Source organism: Camelus bactrianus, chromosome 20 (genome assembly GCF_048773025.1).
Source record: "Camelus bactrianus isolate YW-2024 breed Bactrian camel chromosome 20, ASM4877302v1, whole genome shotgun sequence".
Lineage (NCBI taxonomy): Eukaryota > Metazoa > Chordata > Mammalia > Artiodactyla > Camelidae > Camelus > Camelus bactrianus.
Window position 1 is genome coordinate 43,017,715 of NC_133558.1, and position 21,079 is coordinate 43,038,793.

Genomic DNA, 21,079 nt, shown 5'->3' on the forward strand with positions numbered 1-21,079 from the left:
CTGCCCACCTCCAGTGGCTAAGCTGTCAGGGAAACTGTGCTTTGGGACCTGGGGCAAAAGAGGCTGCCCCCAGGCCAAGCTGCGGAAGAGATGGGAGCTAAACCACCAGCTCCCAAGCGGCAGGTTCCATACCCCAGCCAACACCCCGCCGCCCCCTCACCCTACTGCATCCCCGGGGCAATATGACCCGGAGAAACGTGACCTGGGAACGAGGGTCGGCCACGTCAGGCCTCCAGAGAGATGGGAGCTTATCCTCCACCTCGCCAGGGGCAGCCCCTCTCTCCTCTCCAACACCTGATCTCACCGCGCCCACCTCCCAGGAGCAACCTGACCGGGTGTGGGGTGTCAGGCGAATCTTGCGCGGGAGAGGCCATCCCCAGGCCAGGTCAGTGGAGAGGAGAAGAAGTGGCCCCATTAGGACGGGCAGCCGGATATCGCAGCTGCCTCTGCCCTTCGACCGCATCGCGCCCTTCTCCCAGGAGCAAGCTGACCTGGAGACGGGCATCCGGCTTCTTGGGCAGCAGAGGACGCCCCCAGGATTGGCAGCGGGGAAGAGGAGAGCAAATTGACAGGCTCAGCGCTGCAGGTCTTCTACCCCCGCCGTCGCCACCCCCGCACCTTAAAGGCACCGCCCAGGGCACCCCTCCCCCAGCAGGTTGAATGAGACAGGTGTGTCTGGTGATCTGGGGGAGGAGAGGCCACTCCCACACCAGGCAATCGGGGAGACGGGAGCCAATCCACCAGCTCCCCAAGGCAGCCACCTACCCCCGCAGCAGCCACCTCTCTTGCCCCCTGACCTCACGGTGGCCTCCTCTAGGGAGCAGGCTGACCTGGAGATGGACGTCCGGCGAACTTGGGACAACAGAGACAGCCCTCAGGGCAAACCATGGGGGGAAATGGGAGCAAATGGACCGGCTCCATGGGAAAACCTGCCGCTGCTGCCAACACCCCCAACGTACCACGCCCGCCTCCCGGGGTCAGGCCGACTAGGATACACGTGTCCCGTAACCCAGGGCAACAGAGGCCGCCCCTAGGACAAGCCGCGGGGAAGATGGGAGCAAATGGGCCCGCTCCCCCGATGCAGGCCCCCGACCCCCGCCACCCGTGCACCCTGACTACCCTGCCTCCCGCCCCCAGCAGGCAAAGTGGGACAGGGGTGTCCGGGGACCTGGCGCAGCAGAGGCCGCCTGCAGGCCACGCGGCACAGACATGGGAGCTAATACACAAGCTACCCCGGGGCAGCCTCCCTATCCCCGCAGCCACCACCTTACCAGCCCCCTGACTGCACCGCACCCATCTCCCAGGTGCAACCTCACCTGGAGTCGGACCGCAGGCAAATCTCCGGCCGCAGAGGTCGCCCTCAGGCCAGGCCGCGCGGGACAGAAGAAATGGAGCTACTCCCTGGAACGGACCCCCTCCCCCTGCAGCCGCCGCCGCCGCCTCCCAGGGGCAAGCTCACCTGGAGACCGGCGTCCCGCCTCTACGGCAGCAGAAGCTGCCACTGGCTCCGCCGCGGGGGAGAGCTGAGCGAACTGACCGGCTTCCGCGCGGCAGCCCCCCTAACCCCGTGGGCCCCGCACATTAATGGCACCGTCCCCACTCAGCAAGCTGAGCGGGACAGGCGTGTACGGTGACCAGGGGCAGCAGAGGCCGCTCCCAGGCCCGGCAGCCGGGAGAAGGCAGCTATTCCAACAGTTCGCCAGAGGCAGCCGCGCTCCGCCCCCCTTTCGCTGCCTCTGCCCCCTGACCTAACAGCCCCACCTCCCAGGAGCAAGCTTACCTGGAGTCCAACATCTGGCGAATCTCCAGCGGCCAAGGCCCCCCTAGGCCAGGCTGCAGGGAAGAGAAGAAATCGACCGGCTTGCCCGGGCAGCCTCCCACGCACCGCCGCCTCCGCCGCCCCAAACGATTGGACTAGCCTCCCGGGGTCAGGCTGACTGCGAGGATGTGCACTTGCCTTCTAATCCTGGCCACGTGCCTGAGCACCTCCCTGCATCCCTACACTCCCCGCACCTCTGCACCCCTGCCACTATCTGCACTTCTGCACTGCCTGCACTTCTGCACCCCTGCACCCCCGCATCCCCTGAACTGCCTGCGCCCTCCACAGCCCCTGAACCCCTGTCACCAGTTACACTTTTGCACTGCCTACACTCCTGCACCCCTGCATGTCCCACACACCACCTCTTGGGCCTGTGGCAGAGTCTCTGCTGTTAGACCAATGCACAGGAACTCACATCTTTGCCAGTATATGATGCATCAGTGGACATCTGGGGTTGGCTGCAGGAAGGTACATGTTCCCGGTCACTAGCCTGGGCCACTAGGGTGATCTCTCTGAGGTCACCAAGGGCGGGCTCAGAGATGCTGTTTTCCGGGAAGAGAGGAGTTGAAACAGGTCTTGAGGGCAGAGCTGTGCTCACCAGGCCGTCCACGCTTCATGTTTTACACAGGGCTTCGAAGAAGTGAAATGGATCCAGCCAAGTAAGACCGGCCTGCTGTACGCCCACCTCAGTCCTGGGCTCTGAGTCAGACCGACTGGCTCCCACCCTCACGGCCCAGTTTTGGTACCTGAATGGTCCCTTTCAGGCAACCCATCAGTTCTCAGGAAGTAGTCTGGCTGCTTCCACCCCATGGCCCTCCCTCCTGTGCTGGCCTCAGGAAGTTTCCTTATTTGGGGAAGAAGGCAGCCCACCCCCTACCCCACCCCTCACCATGCTCTCACCCAGGCTGCAGCTCTCTCTGCCCATCAGAGTCTGGAAAGCCATCCCTCTTCAGTTATGTCCCTTCTGAGATGGACTTGCTTCCACTTAATTCTAGGCGAGGATGCACCATGGAATGCACTGGGTAAGAGAACCAAAATAAATAATTTCTTCTGTGAGGTTTTCTGTTTATCTACTGGGATGGGCTGTGTGTAGTTTGCTACAGCTATTGGTGTGAGAGGCTAAAACAGCCTGTGTGTCCTTGTTTTCATCTCCCCGCTGTCTTTGGGTTTTCCCTTGACACTCCTGAGACATTTACTTCTTTTAGTTTTATTCCTGTTATTACACAGGATCCCTACTGACATGGAGGTAAGGTGTTGGGGGAGCAGGACAGAGCAGGGCATCTGTAGTCCTGTGATTAGTTCTCATTGAGCCTATGCCCTGAGCTGTGACCTCCACAAGTGTGTCTCTTTCCCCCCACCCCAATTTGGGTGAGACAGAAGGGATTTCCCTTCTCCCAGGTTGGTTAGGCTCTGGTAAAATAATTTCTCATTAAAAAAACAAACAAACAAAAAACAACTTCCCCAAATGAAACAGAATGTTTTGGGTATATTTCAATAGAGTTATTTTCTCCTTTCCAGGCAGGAAGCATGAGGAGTTATCCTCTGAGGCCTTCATTCTGAGAACAGGACACGGTCCTGGAGGTAAAATGCATGAAAAAGAGCAGGGGGCCCCTCTGACTGGCCCCCTGGAGTTGTCACACTCGGACTTCCCCACGCTGAGATTTCCACTGGCCTCAGGGACCTGTTAAATCTGCCTGCCCTGGGGGTTGTTACAAAAGCGGGTTCTGCCCTGGGAGCTGTGACTCGCCAAGCCTGCCTGGCTGCCTCTCTGTTTTGGGAGCAGATTTTCCCCTCATTTTTCTGGGATCTAAGAAGTACAGTGGGATTGCAGCTCCCTCAGCTCTGGTGTTGTTTTCAGGACAGAAGGAGAAATTTCTGAGCTCCACACGAGCTGGAACAAAGGCTGGAATCCTCCCCTCCTCTGCCTCCGTGCAATAAGTGGCTGTGGTTCTAGCAGAGTTTCTGAAGATGTGGATTTAAACACACACATCCCAGCCCCTACAGGAGCACACAGTCCCATAAATACCCCAGTTTCCACTGGTAACTACTGAGCTGATGGGGACACGGGTTTCGGGTCCACAGAGGCCTGACTGCACTACTTGCTCTGTGGCCTATTAACGTGGTTGCTCTGGGTCTTGTCTGAAGTGGCTTGCTTACCGCACCTGGTACATGGGAAACACAAAATAAGTTCTAGAAACTTCACTTTTTCTCCCTCCAGGGCCTTCAAACATAGAAAGTATTAAGTGAACTCAGACGGCCTAGTCACCGCAATGAGGTCCGTCCAGCCTGGCTCTCCTGAGTGATGGGCACTGACTTGCACCTTAACTCGGAACAGTAGGGGAACCGCCTTCTAACTGGGCCTCTCCCCACACCGGGCACGCCCTCAGCTGAGACGGTGTCAACTCCCCCATTGAGGTGTGTGCTGGTGGCTTCAGTGTGACCTGGCCCTGCCGGGATATGAACCTGCAGTGAGTGAGGTGGAGGGTCAGGTGGAGGGGGGTCCATTCTGGGGTGGCAGGGGGCCCGGTAGCACCCTGCCCGGCCTGGTGCCTGGGGCTCCCTAACACCTCCTACAGCTCCTGGGTTGGCTCCGGTCCTGGCCAATCCATACACCCTCCCAGCATCTTCTCATTAAGTCCCTTTTTGCTTTTATCAGCGAGAGGTGGCTTCTGTTGCTTGTTCAGTGAAACAGTACATAGGGAAACCAGACTATTTCTAACATCAGTAAAATACCAACCTCAGTTATCTCGCCGGGCAGACCGTGCAGCACAAAGGCCTGCACAGGGCTGTGCGAACGGCTTACGTGAAGGGTCCTCATCATCTGTCTTCAGAGATGCAGAAGCTGGTGGTTCAGGTAAAACCTCAGGGAGGGATTGAGGAATCCAAAGCTGGTTGGTTTCAAAGGCTAACTGGTCAGACCAGACCCCTGAGCTGTGGTCAGAAGCCTAGCTCAACATCACGCAGACTCAGCACCATAAGTGCCAGGTGGGGGTGGTGGTGTTCCCTTTGCAGGCTCTCATTGGGGATTCACTGTAGTCCCTTAAATGCAGCAGAGATTCCAGCCCCCTTAGCCCCCACCCTGCGTGTTCCATGACACAAATCCCGGGAGTGTTTAATTTTCATCTTTGTTTAGGAGGATGAAGGAGGGGCAAGAGGAGACATAAATTCATACTGACTGACACAAGGTCACAGCCAGTACCTCCTCCTTGGAGAGATATGTGCTCCCAAAGTGGTGGCTGGGGGGCTGGGCGGAGACCCTCCACTGGTCCCAGAGGGACTCCCTCATCTGGCCACAACTGATGGGTTGGACAACAGATCCAGAGGGAGACAGAGCATCTTTCCTGGGAATTTGGAACTGACACACAGAAATCAAGTTCACTCATCTGGGGATTGGCGAGGGTCGGTGGTTGGAAGTCAAATGAAACCAGAACATGAGAGAAAGTTAGAAGTGAAAGAGAGAGAGACAGAGAGACTGAGCTTGTGAGAGCAAATAGTCAGAAAGAAGGAAAACAATCAGGGGACAGAAGAATTCCAGCTCTTGACTGTCTAGTCTGTCCTAGCCCATCAACGACCCCGAGGGATGGTTAATAAAATTCCAGTTTTGCAGATAAGGATAAAGGCTGAAAGAGGTGGGGGCTGGGTTTGGGTGCACAGTTAATTCAAGTGCCGCTGGACCCCTCATTTCCCATTGCCTGAAGGCACTGTAATCCTCACTGGGACCCCTGCGGTCCCCTGACAGCCCAGCACCCTGATCAAATGGCCCCTGCGGGAGTGGGAACCCCTCTGAGCGTGAAGAGTTCCCTGAACCGAGATGCCATGCATCAGCAGGCTCCTGCACACCCCAGGTTAACATCTCCCCAGCTGTGCAGTCTCCCGACCCACTTCCCTCCCTGCCAGGCACCCCTTCCTTACCACCGAGTGTACTGCAGGAATTCAGACACAGGGATGCCCAAAGCAACACGAGCCCACCGGCTATACAAACAGCAGACTCCCAGCCCCACCTGGGTTCCGAGGGGAGAGTAGGCGTCCTCAGCTTCCATGTGTCTAAGACAATCTTCTTCAGCTGGAGGTTATAGAGAAAAATAAAAGGTCCAAAACATAGTTCAGTGAGGAATTCCTCCAAGGACCTGACTCCAGAGACTACAACCAGGGGTCCCTACCCCCCGGACTTGGGGTGAAGGTGGATTATTGATCAGCACAACCTCCGGTGGCCCAGCTCCTCAAATTGGCTGCCCAGAGTGGGCTGGGGGAATGGGTAAAGCCAGGGCACTCAGGAAGAGCACAGAGGACCTGATCTCCCCTCTCCGCACTTGTAAACCCTTCCTCAAATCTCAAGGCATCTGACAGAGAGCAGCCACCACAATAAGGAGATGCTCCCATTTCTTCACTCACTCCAGTCTGTTCACTTACGTGCTGAGCATCCACTGGGTCCCAGGACATGACACATAGGATGGCCGATGGGACAGGCTTGGTCCTTCCCCCTGGACCCTGTTCAATCTGATGGAAGAATGATCACTCATAAAGAGTTTTTCAAAATTATACAGAGACCAAAGACAAACTGCAGAGTGAACCAAATTTAAAAATATATATGAAGATCCCCCAGTCTCCCCGCCTAAGGTTAACAGCATAAAGCAAAAAGATGTTGCCTTTGATCACCAAGGAAGTTGTCACCCCCTCTCAGGTGGAAAGGACAGTTATTCTTTGAGCAGGACACAGAAGTGCTCCATCGGATTGGACCAGGGCATCTACAGTCATTCAGCAAATGTGTATAAGCTCCTACTACGTACGGGAATCTCCTAACTAGACCAATTCACAAGGTTCTCGGGCTTTATCAGTCAACAAAATAGACATGAATCCCCATCACTGGGGGCTCAGAGTTTTAGTAGAGGAAACAGGCAGCATGTTGGGGGTAGCAAGAGCTTGGAAAAATTAAAAAAAAAAAAAGAGTGATATGAGCAAACTCCGGTGATGGCGGTGGGGTGGGAGGCAGGCAGGAGGGAATAAGGCAATCCTGGCAGATCTCACGGAGTAATGAACTTGAAGCAGAATAGATCCGGAGGAAGAAGGAAGAGCCGGAGCCAGAGGCCCCCTGAGTGAGGGGGAGAGTGTGGGCAGAGAGGCAGAGCACGCCGGGTCCTGAGGCCTTTGTGACGACTTTGGCTCCTAATGAAATGATGACCCGTTTAGTGAGTTTTGAGGGGAGGGGTGATATAGTCCAACTTAAGCTTTTGTGTTTGTGTTTTTTTGTGGGAGGTAATTTATTTATTTTAATGAAGGTGCTGGGGATTGAACCCAGGATCTCTTTTTTTTTTTTTTAACATTTTTTATTGATTTATAATCATTTTTGAACCCAGGATCTCTTGCATGCTAAGCATGCGCCCTACCACTGAACTAAACCCACCCCATCAATGTATGCTTTTGCAGGCTCCCTCTGACTCTGTGTGGATGAGAGATTGTAGGAAAGCAAAGATGGAAACAGGAGGCTATTGGTGTCCAGGAAGTGCTGAAGGTGGCTCTTAGGAGGGCGGGGAGCAGGGTGCAGGTGGCTAATGAAGACAGAATACCCAGAATTTTCTAACAAGCTGGATTTGCTGTCTGTGTGTGTAAGAGAAAGACAGAAAGAACATTGTTCCAACATCTGGACCTGGACAATGGGAGGGATGTCCTCTCCATCCACAAGGGATGGGACAAGGTGGGGCTGAGCAGGTGGAAAGGGGCTGGTATCAGCTCAGTTCTTCAATGTCATGGTTAAGGTGTGTATTACATATTGCCACAGAAATGCCTAATAGGTAGAGGAGTCTGTTTTCTTTTTCTTTTTAACATTTAAAAAATATAATTTAAATGTATTAATTGTATTATGTGAATGATTTGGGAAGTTTGTTTCATGCCAAGATATATGTTATATATAGCCAAATGGAAAATATATCAGAAAGGGGAGAAATGAGGGCTTTCACATAAACTGACTGTCCATAACGTAGGTAAAATTTCAATAAAACCAGTGTTCAGTGCAAAAACCTCATCTTGGTGTTACATAAAAATAAATGAAAAAGGACTATGTTAATGTATCATTATTTCATGTTACATAATAGCCCCAAACAAACACAGTGTTTAACTATGAGGCTTGTAGAAATGCTATTCGCTTTTTTCACATAAATACAGAAATGCAGAAAGGTTCTAAGGTAGAATAAGCATCTTAGTGGAAATAATACAGATTTGAGCATTTTACATGATATATATATTTACTGATACAAAATTTGGAAAAGTAATTACATAGTAGAACATATGTATGAATGTGAAAGCAAGATTAATGAAAGAAAAAGAATGTGAGTCTCAGGGATAAAGTTCCAGATGGAAAGGGCAAATCAGGGAGTTTTGGAGAAATCGAGAAATTGATGGCATGCCAATTTCCAAGGCTGGGTTGCTTCCACCAAAGGAATAGCAGAGAGAGAGATGAGAGGCCCAGGAGCCAACCCTGGGGCACACCCACAGTGTATGTTTGGGAAAAAGAGGAGACATTGGCAAAGGACCAGCCAGTAGACCAAAAGCAGAAAACAGACAGAGCGATGGGCTGGAGTTTAAGTTAAGCAGGAACACGGGGGAGGAGGGATGGAAGAGCTGGGTCAAATGCTGCCGAGGGTCTACGCATGATGAGGACTGAAAATTGACCGCTATATTTAGCAACGTGTGGTCACTGATGGCCTTGACAGAGCAGTTTCCATAGAGCGAGGGATCAGGGGAAAAGCCAGAGTGGGTGTAAAAGGGGATGGCTCAAGAGAAGATGCAGACAGTGAGTTTAAACAACTCCTTAAATATTTGCTGCAAAGACACAGGTTGGCAATTGGTGGGGGTGAATTAGGGTCAAGGAGTGCTGTTTGTTTCTTTTAAGAAGATGGACGTTTATATACTGATGGGAGCCAACTAGCAGGAGAACAAAATAGATGAGGTAGTGAAAGAGAGGATGGTTTTGGGAGTGACAACCCAGAGAAGATGGGAGGGATGGGGCCCTGGGTACTTTTCGAGAAATTGGCTTTCGATGTTACCTGTAATAAGAGGTGGGGCACCGAGAGTGAGGTCACAGACAACACTAGGTGAGCGGATGTGCTGGGAGTTGCTTGTGAAACTTCTCTTCTGTTGGCTTGTTTGCTTGTTCAAAGTAGAAAAGTAACCTTACCAGCTGAGGGATGAGGAGGAAGAAAGAGTTACTGGAGCCATGAGAAGAAGATAAGAAAGAGCCTTCCAGGGAGAATGGGACAGTGAAAAGAGCAGGGGGAGATGGGGGAGTGCTCTCCCAGAAAGTTACATTTTCTCTTTGACGTCCCCAAATGTGTGATGTGTGATTACCCTTCCTGCTGTCTACGAAATAAAAATTAATTATGGTTCAGAGGAAATGCTATTTCATTCTAAGAGGCTACCTGTTTCTCAGGAATGGCAATCTTAAACTGCAAATATTACAAAAAATGTTGAAAAGATGAACCTGTGTACCTAAAATCCCCTATTTTCTATTAATCTGGTTACTATTTAATTCCCCTATCAATAACTCATAACCAATACTGCCATGATGGAGGTACAGTGATGCTTAAAAGGAAATGATATCTGTATCCTTTTCCTAAATTCCATGGCTTCCTTAATATACAGTTCCCCTTGGAATTTAGGAATGTCTGGTATAAGAAGTGAGAAACAGTTTGAGAAAATCCCGGCTCAGAATTACACAGCACAACCGCATCTCAGAAGTATATACAGCCGTAAAGAATTTTAGAAGCAAAACTCCGTAACTACTCTTAAAGACTTTTGCAAACCTGGGCCTGCCCAGATGTTTCCAAACTGGAAAGGGACTCCAATCACTTGCCTGGTACCGGACCAGAGGCTGGCCAGCCTTTTCTGTAAAAGCGAGAGAGTAAATATTTTCAGTTTTGCAGATCATTTTGTTGTAACCATGCAGGTCTGCAATAAGAAAGCTAAGAGCACTGGGAGACAGGAAACAAATGGGCATGCCCACACCCTCCCTTCCACTCAGGGCAGCTTCTCTGTGGTGGGCAGTTTTGCCACAATAACTTGTTTCTTTGTTTCCATTGGTTTCTTTTTTTCCACCTTACTGCTCAAGCTCAGAAATTCAGGTGGTCCTGGTCCTTCAGCATCCATGCAGAGAGAAGGCTGAGTGGGGTTGGGAACCCCACCTGATGGAGAAGAGAGATTGCTGGGAGGGACACTACGGTGGCCACCATGACACGAGACAATCACACCTTCTGGGGTGAAAGGGAATGAAGACAAGGGAGGGACAGAGCAGTGGGACCCCTAGGTCGCCTGCCAGGCTTTCTCTCCCTCCACAGCCACCCTGGGTGCCTGGGGGGTGTTGGGATTCAGCTACGGTGATTAGGCTGAAGGGACTCAATATAAAGGACCATCCAGCTCCTCACTAGGTTCCAAACGCAGCCCCTCAAAGTCCACCCTCTGAGTTTCTGGAACTCAGCTGGAAGAATAAATGAGCAGGCCAGATCCAGAGCCCAAGCCAAACACGACGGTGGTCACGTGGGGTTGTAACCCCATGCTCAGTGGTAGGGGACGCCTTGCAAATCTGCAGAAATCCCTGTTCCACCTCATTCCTGGGGGAAACCCCAGATCTCCTTCTGCTCTGTCTGTTCTTCTCTTGATGCTATTGTCCTGGATGGATGCAGAGTCTTTGAACCTGGCCCTCCAAACGTACATAAGCAGCCTGTTCGATAAAACAAATTATGCACTTTTTCACATTTGCCAGTTTTTTGATTCCAGAAATTTTGCGGGACTCATTCTCACAGTCTCCTGTGCCCCCACCACTTGGTGGCCCTCTGCTCATGGAAACACCATTTCCCACAACTGCACCCTGCCTCCCAGCTGGTCAGAGGGGAAAGTCCCACAAAGACACAGGTGTTTGTGAGGATCCTGTCCCCCAGCAGAAAGCCTACTCCTGGAGCCACGGACAGGGATCTGGCCTCCTGAGCCGCTCAGCTCTAATTCAAAGCCTAAACTGGGGGCCCCGAACATTGCTGACTGACTTTCTGAGTCACCTGGACTGGAGGGGCCTGATTTTTCTTTCCAGGAATGGATGTAGTGCAGCCTCCATTTTCAGGGCTGATATTGACGATGGATTAGTTCCCCCCACTGCACCGCAGGAAGGAGAGGCCCTTCCATCCCACAGCTTGGAAACCCAGCCCAGGTAATTTCTGAAGCAGTGTATTGCTGCCAGGTCCAGTATCCCTGCAGAGTGGCCTCTGTCCCTGAATGAGCCCCTTACCTGGGCCTTTTCTGCCCCGACACAACCACACTCCAGTCTGTGCCAGAGATCTGGGGCTCTGTGTGTCCAGGGCACACAGTTGGGACCTGAGCCAGGTGTCCCCTGGGCCTCAAGGGGGAGAGGTCTGCCTCTGCATCAGGGGAAGGTGATCCCTCATGGCTGGCAGGACGCTCTCAATATGGACCTCCAGGCGCCCAGGGAGCAGTTTCCCTGCAGGTGTTAGAAGCCATCATCAGGAGGGCAGGCCCCTCTTTGTGCAGACCATCCCGCAGTGCTGGGCCCACGTGCTGACCACAGAAACCTACATGTCCCCAGGTTACCCCAGGCAACCTCACAAATTCGTCACTTGGTGACCTGGGTACCACGGGATCATTGGCCATCCCATGAGGGTGGTCCTTGCAGGCATGGACTCCAGGTGCTCCCGTTAAGAAATCCCCCTGGGTTTCTGTGGTCACAGAGCCCACACCAGAAGATTCTAGTCCTGCAGTGACCACCACAGCAGTCACCTCCCCTGTGCATGTCCAGGAACAAATGACAGCAATTTATTGCCAGGAATCGTGATGAACAAGGGGGTGGGATTCCATACTAGTTTTAGGATCCTGGTAACTCACTCTGCACCCCAAAAAGCATCCATGAGAAATGTGTTTATTGGGATATCTGTGCCCCTAGAAGAGCTGTTCCTCAGGGCTCCTGGGACCCTCCAGCCCCTCTCAAGATTCTCAGAGCTTGGGTCTAAATTTCTATCTCCCTCCTTTGGTGTACAGCCACCTGTGTCTCGTGATCACAGGTCACTTTATTGCATGACTTGGCATGTTCTTAGTTCTCGTCCTCCACCCCTGCACTAGACTCCCACGATGTTCCCACTGACCCTTGGCTCCCTGGGTGGGTCAGGGGGCCCTAAGTCTGCACCCTTCACTCTCCTCCTCTACCCCCAACTCTGAGGCCACCCCTAGGTGGACTGGAAGGTGTTTGTAAATGAGTCTTACACAAGGACATGACTGGACAAAGCAGGGCTCCACCCCCGGAAAGCACACCTGCTCCCTTCTCTGAAGAGGACCCCACAGCCCCACATTGCCTCCAGGGGTCTACTCAGCACACAGTCCCCCAGTTCTGGGCAAGGCGTCTCCCTGGAATCCTTGCTTCCAGGCAGAGTCTCTCTGTCCTTCTGAGTTTAGAGTTGTTCCCATGTTCCTGAGCACCAAGGTTCCCAGCACAGACCCTTCACTGACCTGGAGAGACAAGGAAGATATGTGGCCACAGGTATCACAGGACACACCTGCTGGGACCCCAGGCCAAAGGGCCATCCTTCTGCCTTCTCAGGTGTGGATCCCGTGGTACCTTTTTGCAGGGGGCCCAAATGGGGAGTGGGGCCCAAAGCAGTTCATGGGGCTCTCTGGGCAGGGAAGACTTGGGCCAGGCAGCCTTGCCTGGTTTCCCTCCTGGGGCACTCTGAAAACTCCTGCTCCTCTGGCTGTGGCTGGAGGCCCCCCAAACTTCAGGGCGGGGCCCTTTCTCTCAGCCTCCACTGCCTCCAAAGCCACGCTGGAGCTGGCATGGGGAAAGAGCTTTCTTGCCCTCTTGTGGCCAAGCTGCCAGAGGTGGATGCTGCGGGGAACTGGAAAGAGTTAGCAGTTGCTCAGATGTGAGTGGCTAGGCAATTTGACACCCTGTCAACTAGCCTTAAACATTGGAAAGAGGGCTTTCCCGGGAAAGCTGGAAGTTACTTTCAGTAATTTGTTTAAAGATTTCTTTTTTTTTTCCCTTAAAGACTCATAAAACCTCTCCCAGGTCATTCCTGGTATGGACCATTATCCAGGGATCAATCGGGAAATGCAGGAGGAGAGGGGTGGGGGTAGGGGAGAGGGTAGGTTAGATCAGAGCCCACAGAGAGGAGATGCCCCTCCCAGGAGCCACAAACTGGGCAGTGGCTGCTGGCATCCAGCTCTCCTGTTCTCAGGCCCATTTCATCTGTGGGGTGTTTCCAAAAGAAACAATGGTGGAAGGGCCATGGAGGACCCCTAGACCTCCCAGAATAGACAGGGGGAGCAGAGTCACCAAGCTGGCCCAGAGCTTGGAGACAGACCTGCAGTGGAGACCACAGGTCTTCTGAGAAGCCAGTTTCGAAATAAAGGCAGTATGCGCTAGAATACCCATTTCGAGCAATTGCTTCATCATAGACATGTAATTTACATAGTTCTTCTCACCACGAAACTGTGTTCCCAACACGCTACATGAATGACGGCTTCAACACACATTCATTTCTGAAATGTGAACAAGTGTAGAGCCGCTCTTTCGTCCAGCATAATGGGCATGGTTACACCTAGGAAAGCTTACCAAGATTTCTCAGCAACAGCCAATTTCGAAATAAAGGCAGTGTGCGCAGGAAAAGCCGGTTGGAGTGAGGGCTTCCCCATACACATGTAAGTTATATAGTTCCCCTCACCATGAAACGCTGTTCCCAACATGCTACATGCATGAAGGTTTTGACACACATTCAGTTCTAAGAAGTTAGCATGTGGAGAGCCGCTCTTTCATTCAGCATAAAAGGCCTGGTTACACCCAGGAAGATTTACTCAGATGTCTCAGCTGGTTCCTTCACCCAGATTCAAAATAAAGGCCGTTTTTGCTGGGAAAGCCTGTTGGAGCGTGTTCAGAGCTGTTTCGGGCTCTGTCCCAGCTGGAGGGTGCAAACCCCAACCTCCAGAATGAGGGACCAGGACCCCACCGGCCAGGTGGTGTTGCCTTTGCTGGGGAACAGTGATCTTTGGGTTAGATATTTTGCAGCTCTCTCTAAAACCTGTTTTGACTTAAGTTTGCATCCTAGTCACCAGTTTCAGGGCAACAGAAAAAGCATATCCTACATCCCTTTGCACTGAAATCTTCCCAAAAGAGCAAATATTTGCCCATGAAAATACCAGCTGCTCTTCTAAGGCCCCCTAAATACCCAGCAGTGTGGCCGGTGCACTCTTGATCAGGAACAGGATGATAGGGACCAGCGGTCTTCCAGCAGGCTTGGCCTGGTGTGGCAGCTGCGCTGTGGGTCCGTGGTGGGAGGGCCATGCAGGGAATCCTGTTTGAGGGGCCTCTGTGCACGTCTGCATTATGCTCTGAGGTTTCATACAAAGCTCCAGGCATCCTAACTGGTCAGATACAGCCCCCACCCTCGGGCTGGAACCACCAGGACCTCAGTACCTGTAACAGGGACGGTGCCCGGTGTGGGGAGAGGTCATGGGACACTCCGGGGGCAGGGGTAGTGGTGCTGGGGAAGGCAGGGGGTGCAGTGAATGGTGGAGGGAGCAGGGTCCCTTGCTTGGGGGTGAGAGTTCTTGGGGAGACCACAGAGCATGGCACACACAATCCCCACCCCATACCCCAAATTCCTAGCCCCGCCAACACAGGGGCTTCTCTGAACACTCTCACCGTGGCTAGCCTGTAAGACGGCACCTAACCCGGCATCTGGCACCCCTGCCCTATCTCCCCTCTTAGGACAGATCCCGTCTCCTTGGAAACTGCCCAGCAGCGTGAATTCAAGGCCGGCAGCGGGCCTGGAGGATCTGCACTTCAGGTGCCCTACCTGGCCAGCCGTTTGTGCCTTGGCTCAGTCCTCTATCTTGCCCAACGGCAGCCTGGGTCCACGTCCGGTGCAAGGGGAGGCCGCGGAGCCCAGGCTGAGCCACACACACGGACAGGTGAGGGTGCCCCCGCCCCGCTGCCCCACCGCCCCGCAGCCCCGCCCACTGGTGGCAGCACCGTCCCAGCATCCGGCCGGCGCCAGCTGCAGGTGAGGACGTCTGCTCGGCACCGCCCGCCCCGGCCCCGCCCAGCTGCCCCATAAGCCTCCCCCCAGCCCCCGTCCTGGCCGAGCCCTGGCTCCCATTGGCTCCGCAATTTCTGCCCTCTCACGTCTAGCCTCGGGAGGACACAGACGCAAGCGATAGAGGAGGGCCCCGCGGCGTTCCCATGGCTACATGCGCCGCGCTCTGCGCCGGCCGGTGTGAGCTTCTGGGGTGGGCAGCGGGCTCCGGAAGTGTGCAGCTACCCGGGACCATGGCGGTGCTTGCTGCTGGGGCTGGCGGCTTGCTCGCCTGGGCGACTAGTTCTTGCCTGGTCAGTCGGCGGCCGACATCCTGTCTGGGGCGGCGTCCCACAGACGGTAAACGTACGGCCGCGCCGTTGGCGGGGCCAGTGGACATGGACCGGGGTGGGATCCGGGTTGGTGTGGCTGCCGGGGAGGCGCTGTGGTGCCAGGGAGCGGGTTGGGGCGGGGAGGACAGGGCTGGGGCACAGCCTCGGGCTTTCCTCCCCCTCGGGCACTGGGGCTGGGACCGCGAGTCCGGGTAGCCCTGCTTGGCCGCGGCCTCCCAGAACCCCCGGGAAGGGCAGGCGGAGGACCTGACTTTTATGAAGCCGGGCCTTATCCGGGTTTTGAAGAGCCCCAGAATCAGATGTTTGAATGGGGTGGTTTATCAGCCTTGTTTATCTGCAGGTAAATTTCAGTTCCATCCAGATGTTGGCTCCTTCGGTAAAACTCAGGAATAAGACAAGGGTCATTGCCGATTAGCAGTTATCTAGGGCTTGACCCAAAATAGACTGTGCGGGGTGTAGGGATGGTAGATGGGCCTTCCCTCTCAAAGTTGGCAGTCTTCTGGGATTAGAGGCCCCAGTTGAGGACTACATCTTCATCTGCGGTAATGGAGGTTGTGGGAACATTAACACAGAGAAGGGAGGAGTGTGGCTGCGATAACTCATTAAAGAAGCCAGGACCCTTGCCTGGCTCTTGTGTAGGAGAGTCTCGCCTAGGGTAGGGCAGCAGTTATCAAAGTGTGTCTGAGGCCCCTGAGATGCAAGACTATTTTCATAGAAACGCCGGTATGTCACCTGCCTTTTGCACACTCTTGCACTCCCGAGTTTCCTGTGGGGATTTCCAGGGAAAACCTGGTCTGTGATATCACAAAACAGGGAATTTAGAGGCAGATAGAATTCAGAACTCACCAGTCCAAAAGAGTTTTGCAGAAATTAAAATCACTGCTCTTCTTCTCATTAATGATTTTTGTTTAGAAAAATATACTTATTTTTTGCTTAAGAGTATTAATGGTAACATGTAGTAGGTTGTTATTATTTTTAAGTGAAATCATAAGCATTTTTTAAAGTTCTTATTTAAGTTCTAACACAGGAACTATTGATAGATTTAACCCACATAAACAGCAGCCTTTTGGAGTCCTCAGTAATTAAGAGTGTACAGGGGTCTGTAGGCCAAGAAGCTTGAGAGCCCCTGGAGAACGTGTGCTCAGGTACTAGTCAGGTACTTAGCGTTGTTAGACAGATGCCAAGATGTCTTCTGCATGTGCTCCCGGACTCGAAGTAATTGGCCACATGGAGACGGGTGGGCAGTGCCTCCACTATACAAACCAGAAGCAGCTGAATGTGTCTGGATTGTAGGCCATGGGCTGTGCAGGGATTCCCGTTGTATCTGTTCTATCTAAGCCGGGATTCCTGTGCAGAGGCTTGGCCCTGAAGACCCGCTCTCCTTTGCTCCCTGCCAGGTACCTTCTGTGTGACGTCAACCCTCCAGAGGGCTTCAGCCTCCATAGGAGCGTCTGTATCCACATCGCCTTCCTCCTGAAGATCCTGCTGAAAATGGAGGAATCGGTGCTGGTGATACCCCCTTGGGGCCGCCTCTACCATTGTCAGAGCCTGGACATCCACCAGGTCCGGATTCCCTGGTCTGACATTTTTGATCTCTCAAGTCTCAACAGAAACATCCCTGACACTGAGTACCAACCGTTCATTGCAGGGGAGATGGTGATCGTTTAACTGGGGCCAGACGGTTGTTGTTCTGGTTCTGATGTGAACATCAGGCCATCTTGCTTCGGGCTTGTCGGTCTGCTAAGGTGTCCTGCTCATGTTTCCCGCACTGCAGGTGAATTTGGTCTTTCCATAGTTTTTCTCAGGAAATAGATCTGAAGTGTATGAGATATGTGTTCCCTCCGCTCTGAAAATCCTGGCCTCCTGGTGAGATGGAGCGGTGACAAGAAGGCCACTGCCACACAGGCCTTGTCTAAGGAGGACTCGCTCCCTGGGCAGTAAGGGCCATTCTTACCTGAAGGAAAACACGATGTGTGTGTAGCATGGGCCACGTGCTGGAGAAGGTATGTAACCTCTCATTCAGTATAATTTGGTCCTGCTCAAGCTTCCCATTTTACTTTCCGTAAGAGGTAAGAGTTGAAGATTTTCTTTGAATAAAGGTATTTAGAACTTATCTTTTTCTTTAATTGAAATGTGGTTGATTTACAATGTTTTGTTAGTTTCAGATATACAGCTGTTTTGTTAGTTTCAGGTATACAGCATAGTGATTCAGTTGTACATATACATAGTCTATTCTTATTCAGGTTCTTTTCCATTAAAGGTTGCAAGATACTGAATATTTTCCCCTGTGTTCTGCAGTGAATCTTTGTTGTTTGTCTATTTTACATATAGTAGTTTGTAATTGTTAATCCCAAACTCCTGTTAGTTTTCTAAGTCTGTGAGTGTGTTTTTGTTTTGTAAATAAGTTCATTTGTATCATTTTTAAAAATTCCACATACAAGTGATATCATATGATACTTGTCTTTCTCTGAGTTATTTCACTTTAGTGTGATAATCTCCAGGTCCATCCATGTTGATGTAAATGGAATTATTTCCTTCTTTGTTATGACTGAGTAATATTCTTCTATATCTAAATTCTACATCTTTATCCAATCATCTGTCTGTGGGTGTTTAGTTTGTTTCTATGTCTTGGCCATTGTAAGCAATGCTGCTGTGAACATTGGGGTGCAGGTATATTTTGGAATTAAGGCTCCCTCTGGATATATGCCCAGGAATGGGATTGCTGGATCAAATGGTAAGTCTTTTTTTAGTCTTTTGAGGACTCACCATACTCTTTTCCACAGTGGCTGCACCAAACTACATTCCCACCAACAATGTAGGAGGGTTCCCTTTTCTCCACAGCCTCTCCAGCATTTGTGGTTTGTGGATGTTTGAATGGTGGCCATTCTGACTAGTGTGAGATGATATCTTATTGTAGTTTTGATTTGCATTTCTCTGATAATTAGCAATATTGAAACTTTTTTTCATATTCCTATTGGCCATTTGTATATCTTCATTGGAGAATTGCTTGTTTAGTTGTTCTGCCCATTTTTGGATTGGGTTGTTTATTTTTTTTTCTTATTAAGTTGTATGAACTATTTATATAGTCTAGAATTTAAGCCATGTTCAGTCTCATCTTTTGCAAAAATTTTCTCCCATTCCATAGGTTGTCTTTTTGTTTTGCTTATGGTTTCTGTTGCTGTGAAAAAGCTGATAAGTGTAATTAGGTCCCATTTGTTTATTTTGTATTTTATTTCTGTTGCTTGGGTGTATTGCCCTAGGAAAACATTGGTGAGATATATATCAAATAATATTTTGCCTATGTTTTCTTCTGAGAGATTTATAGCGTCTTGTCTAATGTTTAAGTCTTTAAGCAATTTTGAGTTTGTTTCTTTTTTTTTTTTTTTTTTGCGACTCTATTGTATGCTTTCGATTTGTGGTTATCTATTTTTTCAAGTATATCAACTCATTACTATATCTATTTCCTTTAGACTGATAATCACGTAGGCTCCAACACATCCTAAGAATAATGAGAAAAAAAAAAGAAAGAAAGAGAAAAAAATCTATCTTTTCATGCTACCGTCTCCCATTACCACCTTTTTGTATTTTGATGTAATTTTTCTTTTTTCCATCTTCATGTTTATTGTCTTGTAACTCGTTATTGCATTTCCAACTATGGTTTCCCGTTTGTATAGCATCCTGCTTTCTTTCTGTTTAGAATAGAAACTTTTAATGTCTCGGTTTGGTTCAATAATGCTGAATTATCTCCCCACTCCCCTCCCCCCCTGCGTCTCTGAATCCTCAGTGCAGGGAAGCCAAACCATCCTTGCCTTCATCGGTTCTGGGAAAGCAATCTTCATAGTGGGAAAGAAAACATTGAAAAATAATATTCTGTGTGTTGCTTTCTACCCTTGCCCAGAGAGTGAGAATCACCTCTGAAGGCGGAGGAAGAAAGTTGGAGGTGCGGGGCACAAAGTCTTTTGTCCTTTTGCTACTGAAAAAATGATTGCTTTTGTAATTAGTGATGATGCCCTTTAAATTGGTGAGATCGAGATTCTACAGCTTCAGCGCCTGTGAATAACCAGCCGGGAGAAAGCTCTCAAGGGCCCCTGCAGTGGGAAAGGCAGCCCCTCTGAGCACCTGTTGTTCTGTATTCTTCCTGACTCCACATGGGTTTGCTACGCACCGCACCGTGCAGGACGATGCAGTTACCCGAGGTGGAGGACAAGGAGACCCCTGCTGGGTGGAGAGCCACAGGAGCCCACATTTGAAGGACAAAGTGAAGAGTAGTGGGGCGGGCATAGGAGGAGAGAATGGTTGAGACCCAGGATGGTGTCCTGGAGTCCAGCAGGCGAGGCTGGCGGGGCAGATGGGGCCCTGGGGCATGGGCAGTCCTTGAGGGATCTGAAGCAAAGATATGAACCAAGAGACTGGATTCGTGTGGGCGTACAGCGCCCCCTGGATGCCGCGGGGCAGTGCAGCAAGCCCAGGAGGAGCGGGCAGTTCCCCAGAGTTGGGTTGACAGGTCACAACCAATTCACTGGGGACCGAGAGGTACCGAGATTTTGTTAACTTTTTGTCCCTCTTCCTGGAAAAAAGCTGCTTCCTGTTGAATAGCCTGTGTCGTTAGTGAGAATTAAAGACATGAAGCAACATTTCCTCAAAAGTCATCCATTGTGTAGTTGTTAATAAGGGTCAAATGCAGACTTGAATAGACTAAATCAAACATTCATCATCGGATTTTAAAATCCTTTAAAATAAAAATTCTTGCCGTCTTTGTTCTTCATTTCAGAGTTCACTTGGTGATAATAATAGTAAACAAAGCAACAGCAAACCCTTACAGAACTCTGTCCTGCTGTTCCAGGAACTCTGTGTTCACGACAACCCAATGAGGTTGCACTTTACAGGAAGGACAGTCATTAATCACACAGCTAGTAAATGGCAGACCTGGGACTTGAACCCAAGCTGTCTGGCCCCAGAGCCCCCTCTCAGGCCTTTCACTGCAGCTCATCACTTGGCATGCCCGACACAGGCCAGCATTAAGGAGCAGCGTGACCTTGGCCAAGGCTGCTTCACCGCTTGGTCTCTGTTTCCTCATCTGTAGAATTGGGGTGTGGGCAGTGAATTCTGTGAGCTCAGTGGACACTTCCTCCTGCTCTGCTATTCTACTGCTTTAAGTTAATTTATTAAGTATCTGAGCCTCTGAATGGGCCACACTGGAACTTTGCTAGGACCTGGGTTACGGAGAAAAGTAAGATCAGCCTGCTTCTCCAAGGAGCCTGTCTCCCTCCACGGGAAACAGCTGCAAGGCCCAGGTTCCCTCGCTGGCGGACGGGGGCTGGGCAGGAAAGTCTGATAGAAGATGGAGGCAGAGCCCCTCCGAGAACAGTGTTGGCCACACAGCTCTCAAGAACGGGAGCGTCTGTCCAGACTGCTGAGAGGGGTGTCCTCGTGAGGCCAGCAGCCCCCCCAAATTAAGCCCTCAGGACAAAGATCCAGCCAGCCCTGCAGTGTCAACATAGAGCCAGTCCATCCTCATCACTGTGCCCCTGTGCTACTTTGTCCTGGGGACTCTCTTTCCCCTACACCCAGAAGACTCTTCTCCCTCTCTTTTCTGAGTGTCCCCTCACTTCACCCGTGGTCCCTGCTTCCTGGCCCACCATCTCTGGAGTTGACACTTTGCCCCCTCACACCCCCCGTTTGATAAGGAGCCTGGGTTTGCCTCCTTGTGCTCACTTTCCCCTTTCAGATGATTGCTCCTACTCTCCTGGGAGCACCTGGAAAACCCAGATCCTTTCCTAGCAGTGCCTGCCACCCTGGCCTCCCTGCTCATCTGCCTCAGTCAGGAGCACCTGGACCACCAGCTC

General features: G+C 51.4%; 1 long non-coding RNA gene across 2 annotated transcripts; it reads right to left on the minus strand.

Moving 5' to 3' along the window:
- Positions 1 to 4,453: 4,453 nt before the first annotated feature.
- LOC141574163 (uncharacterized) lies at positions 4,454 to 14,798 on the minus strand. Of its 2 annotated transcripts, XR_012500841.1 has the most exons (6): positions 14,662 to 14,790; positions 9,616 to 9,697; positions 8,860 to 8,993; positions 6,230 to 6,316; positions 5,732 to 5,882; positions 4,454 to 4,680 (listed from the first exon to the last, which is right to left on the minus strand). It is a non-coding gene; the product is annotated as an uncharacterized LOC141574163 (long non-coding RNA). The 2 variants fall into 2 exon arrangements; XR_012500840.1 differs by lacking the exon at positions 9,616 to 9,697 and having other exon boundaries at positions 14,662 to 14,798.
- Positions 14,799 to 21,079: the final 6,281 nt, after the last annotated feature.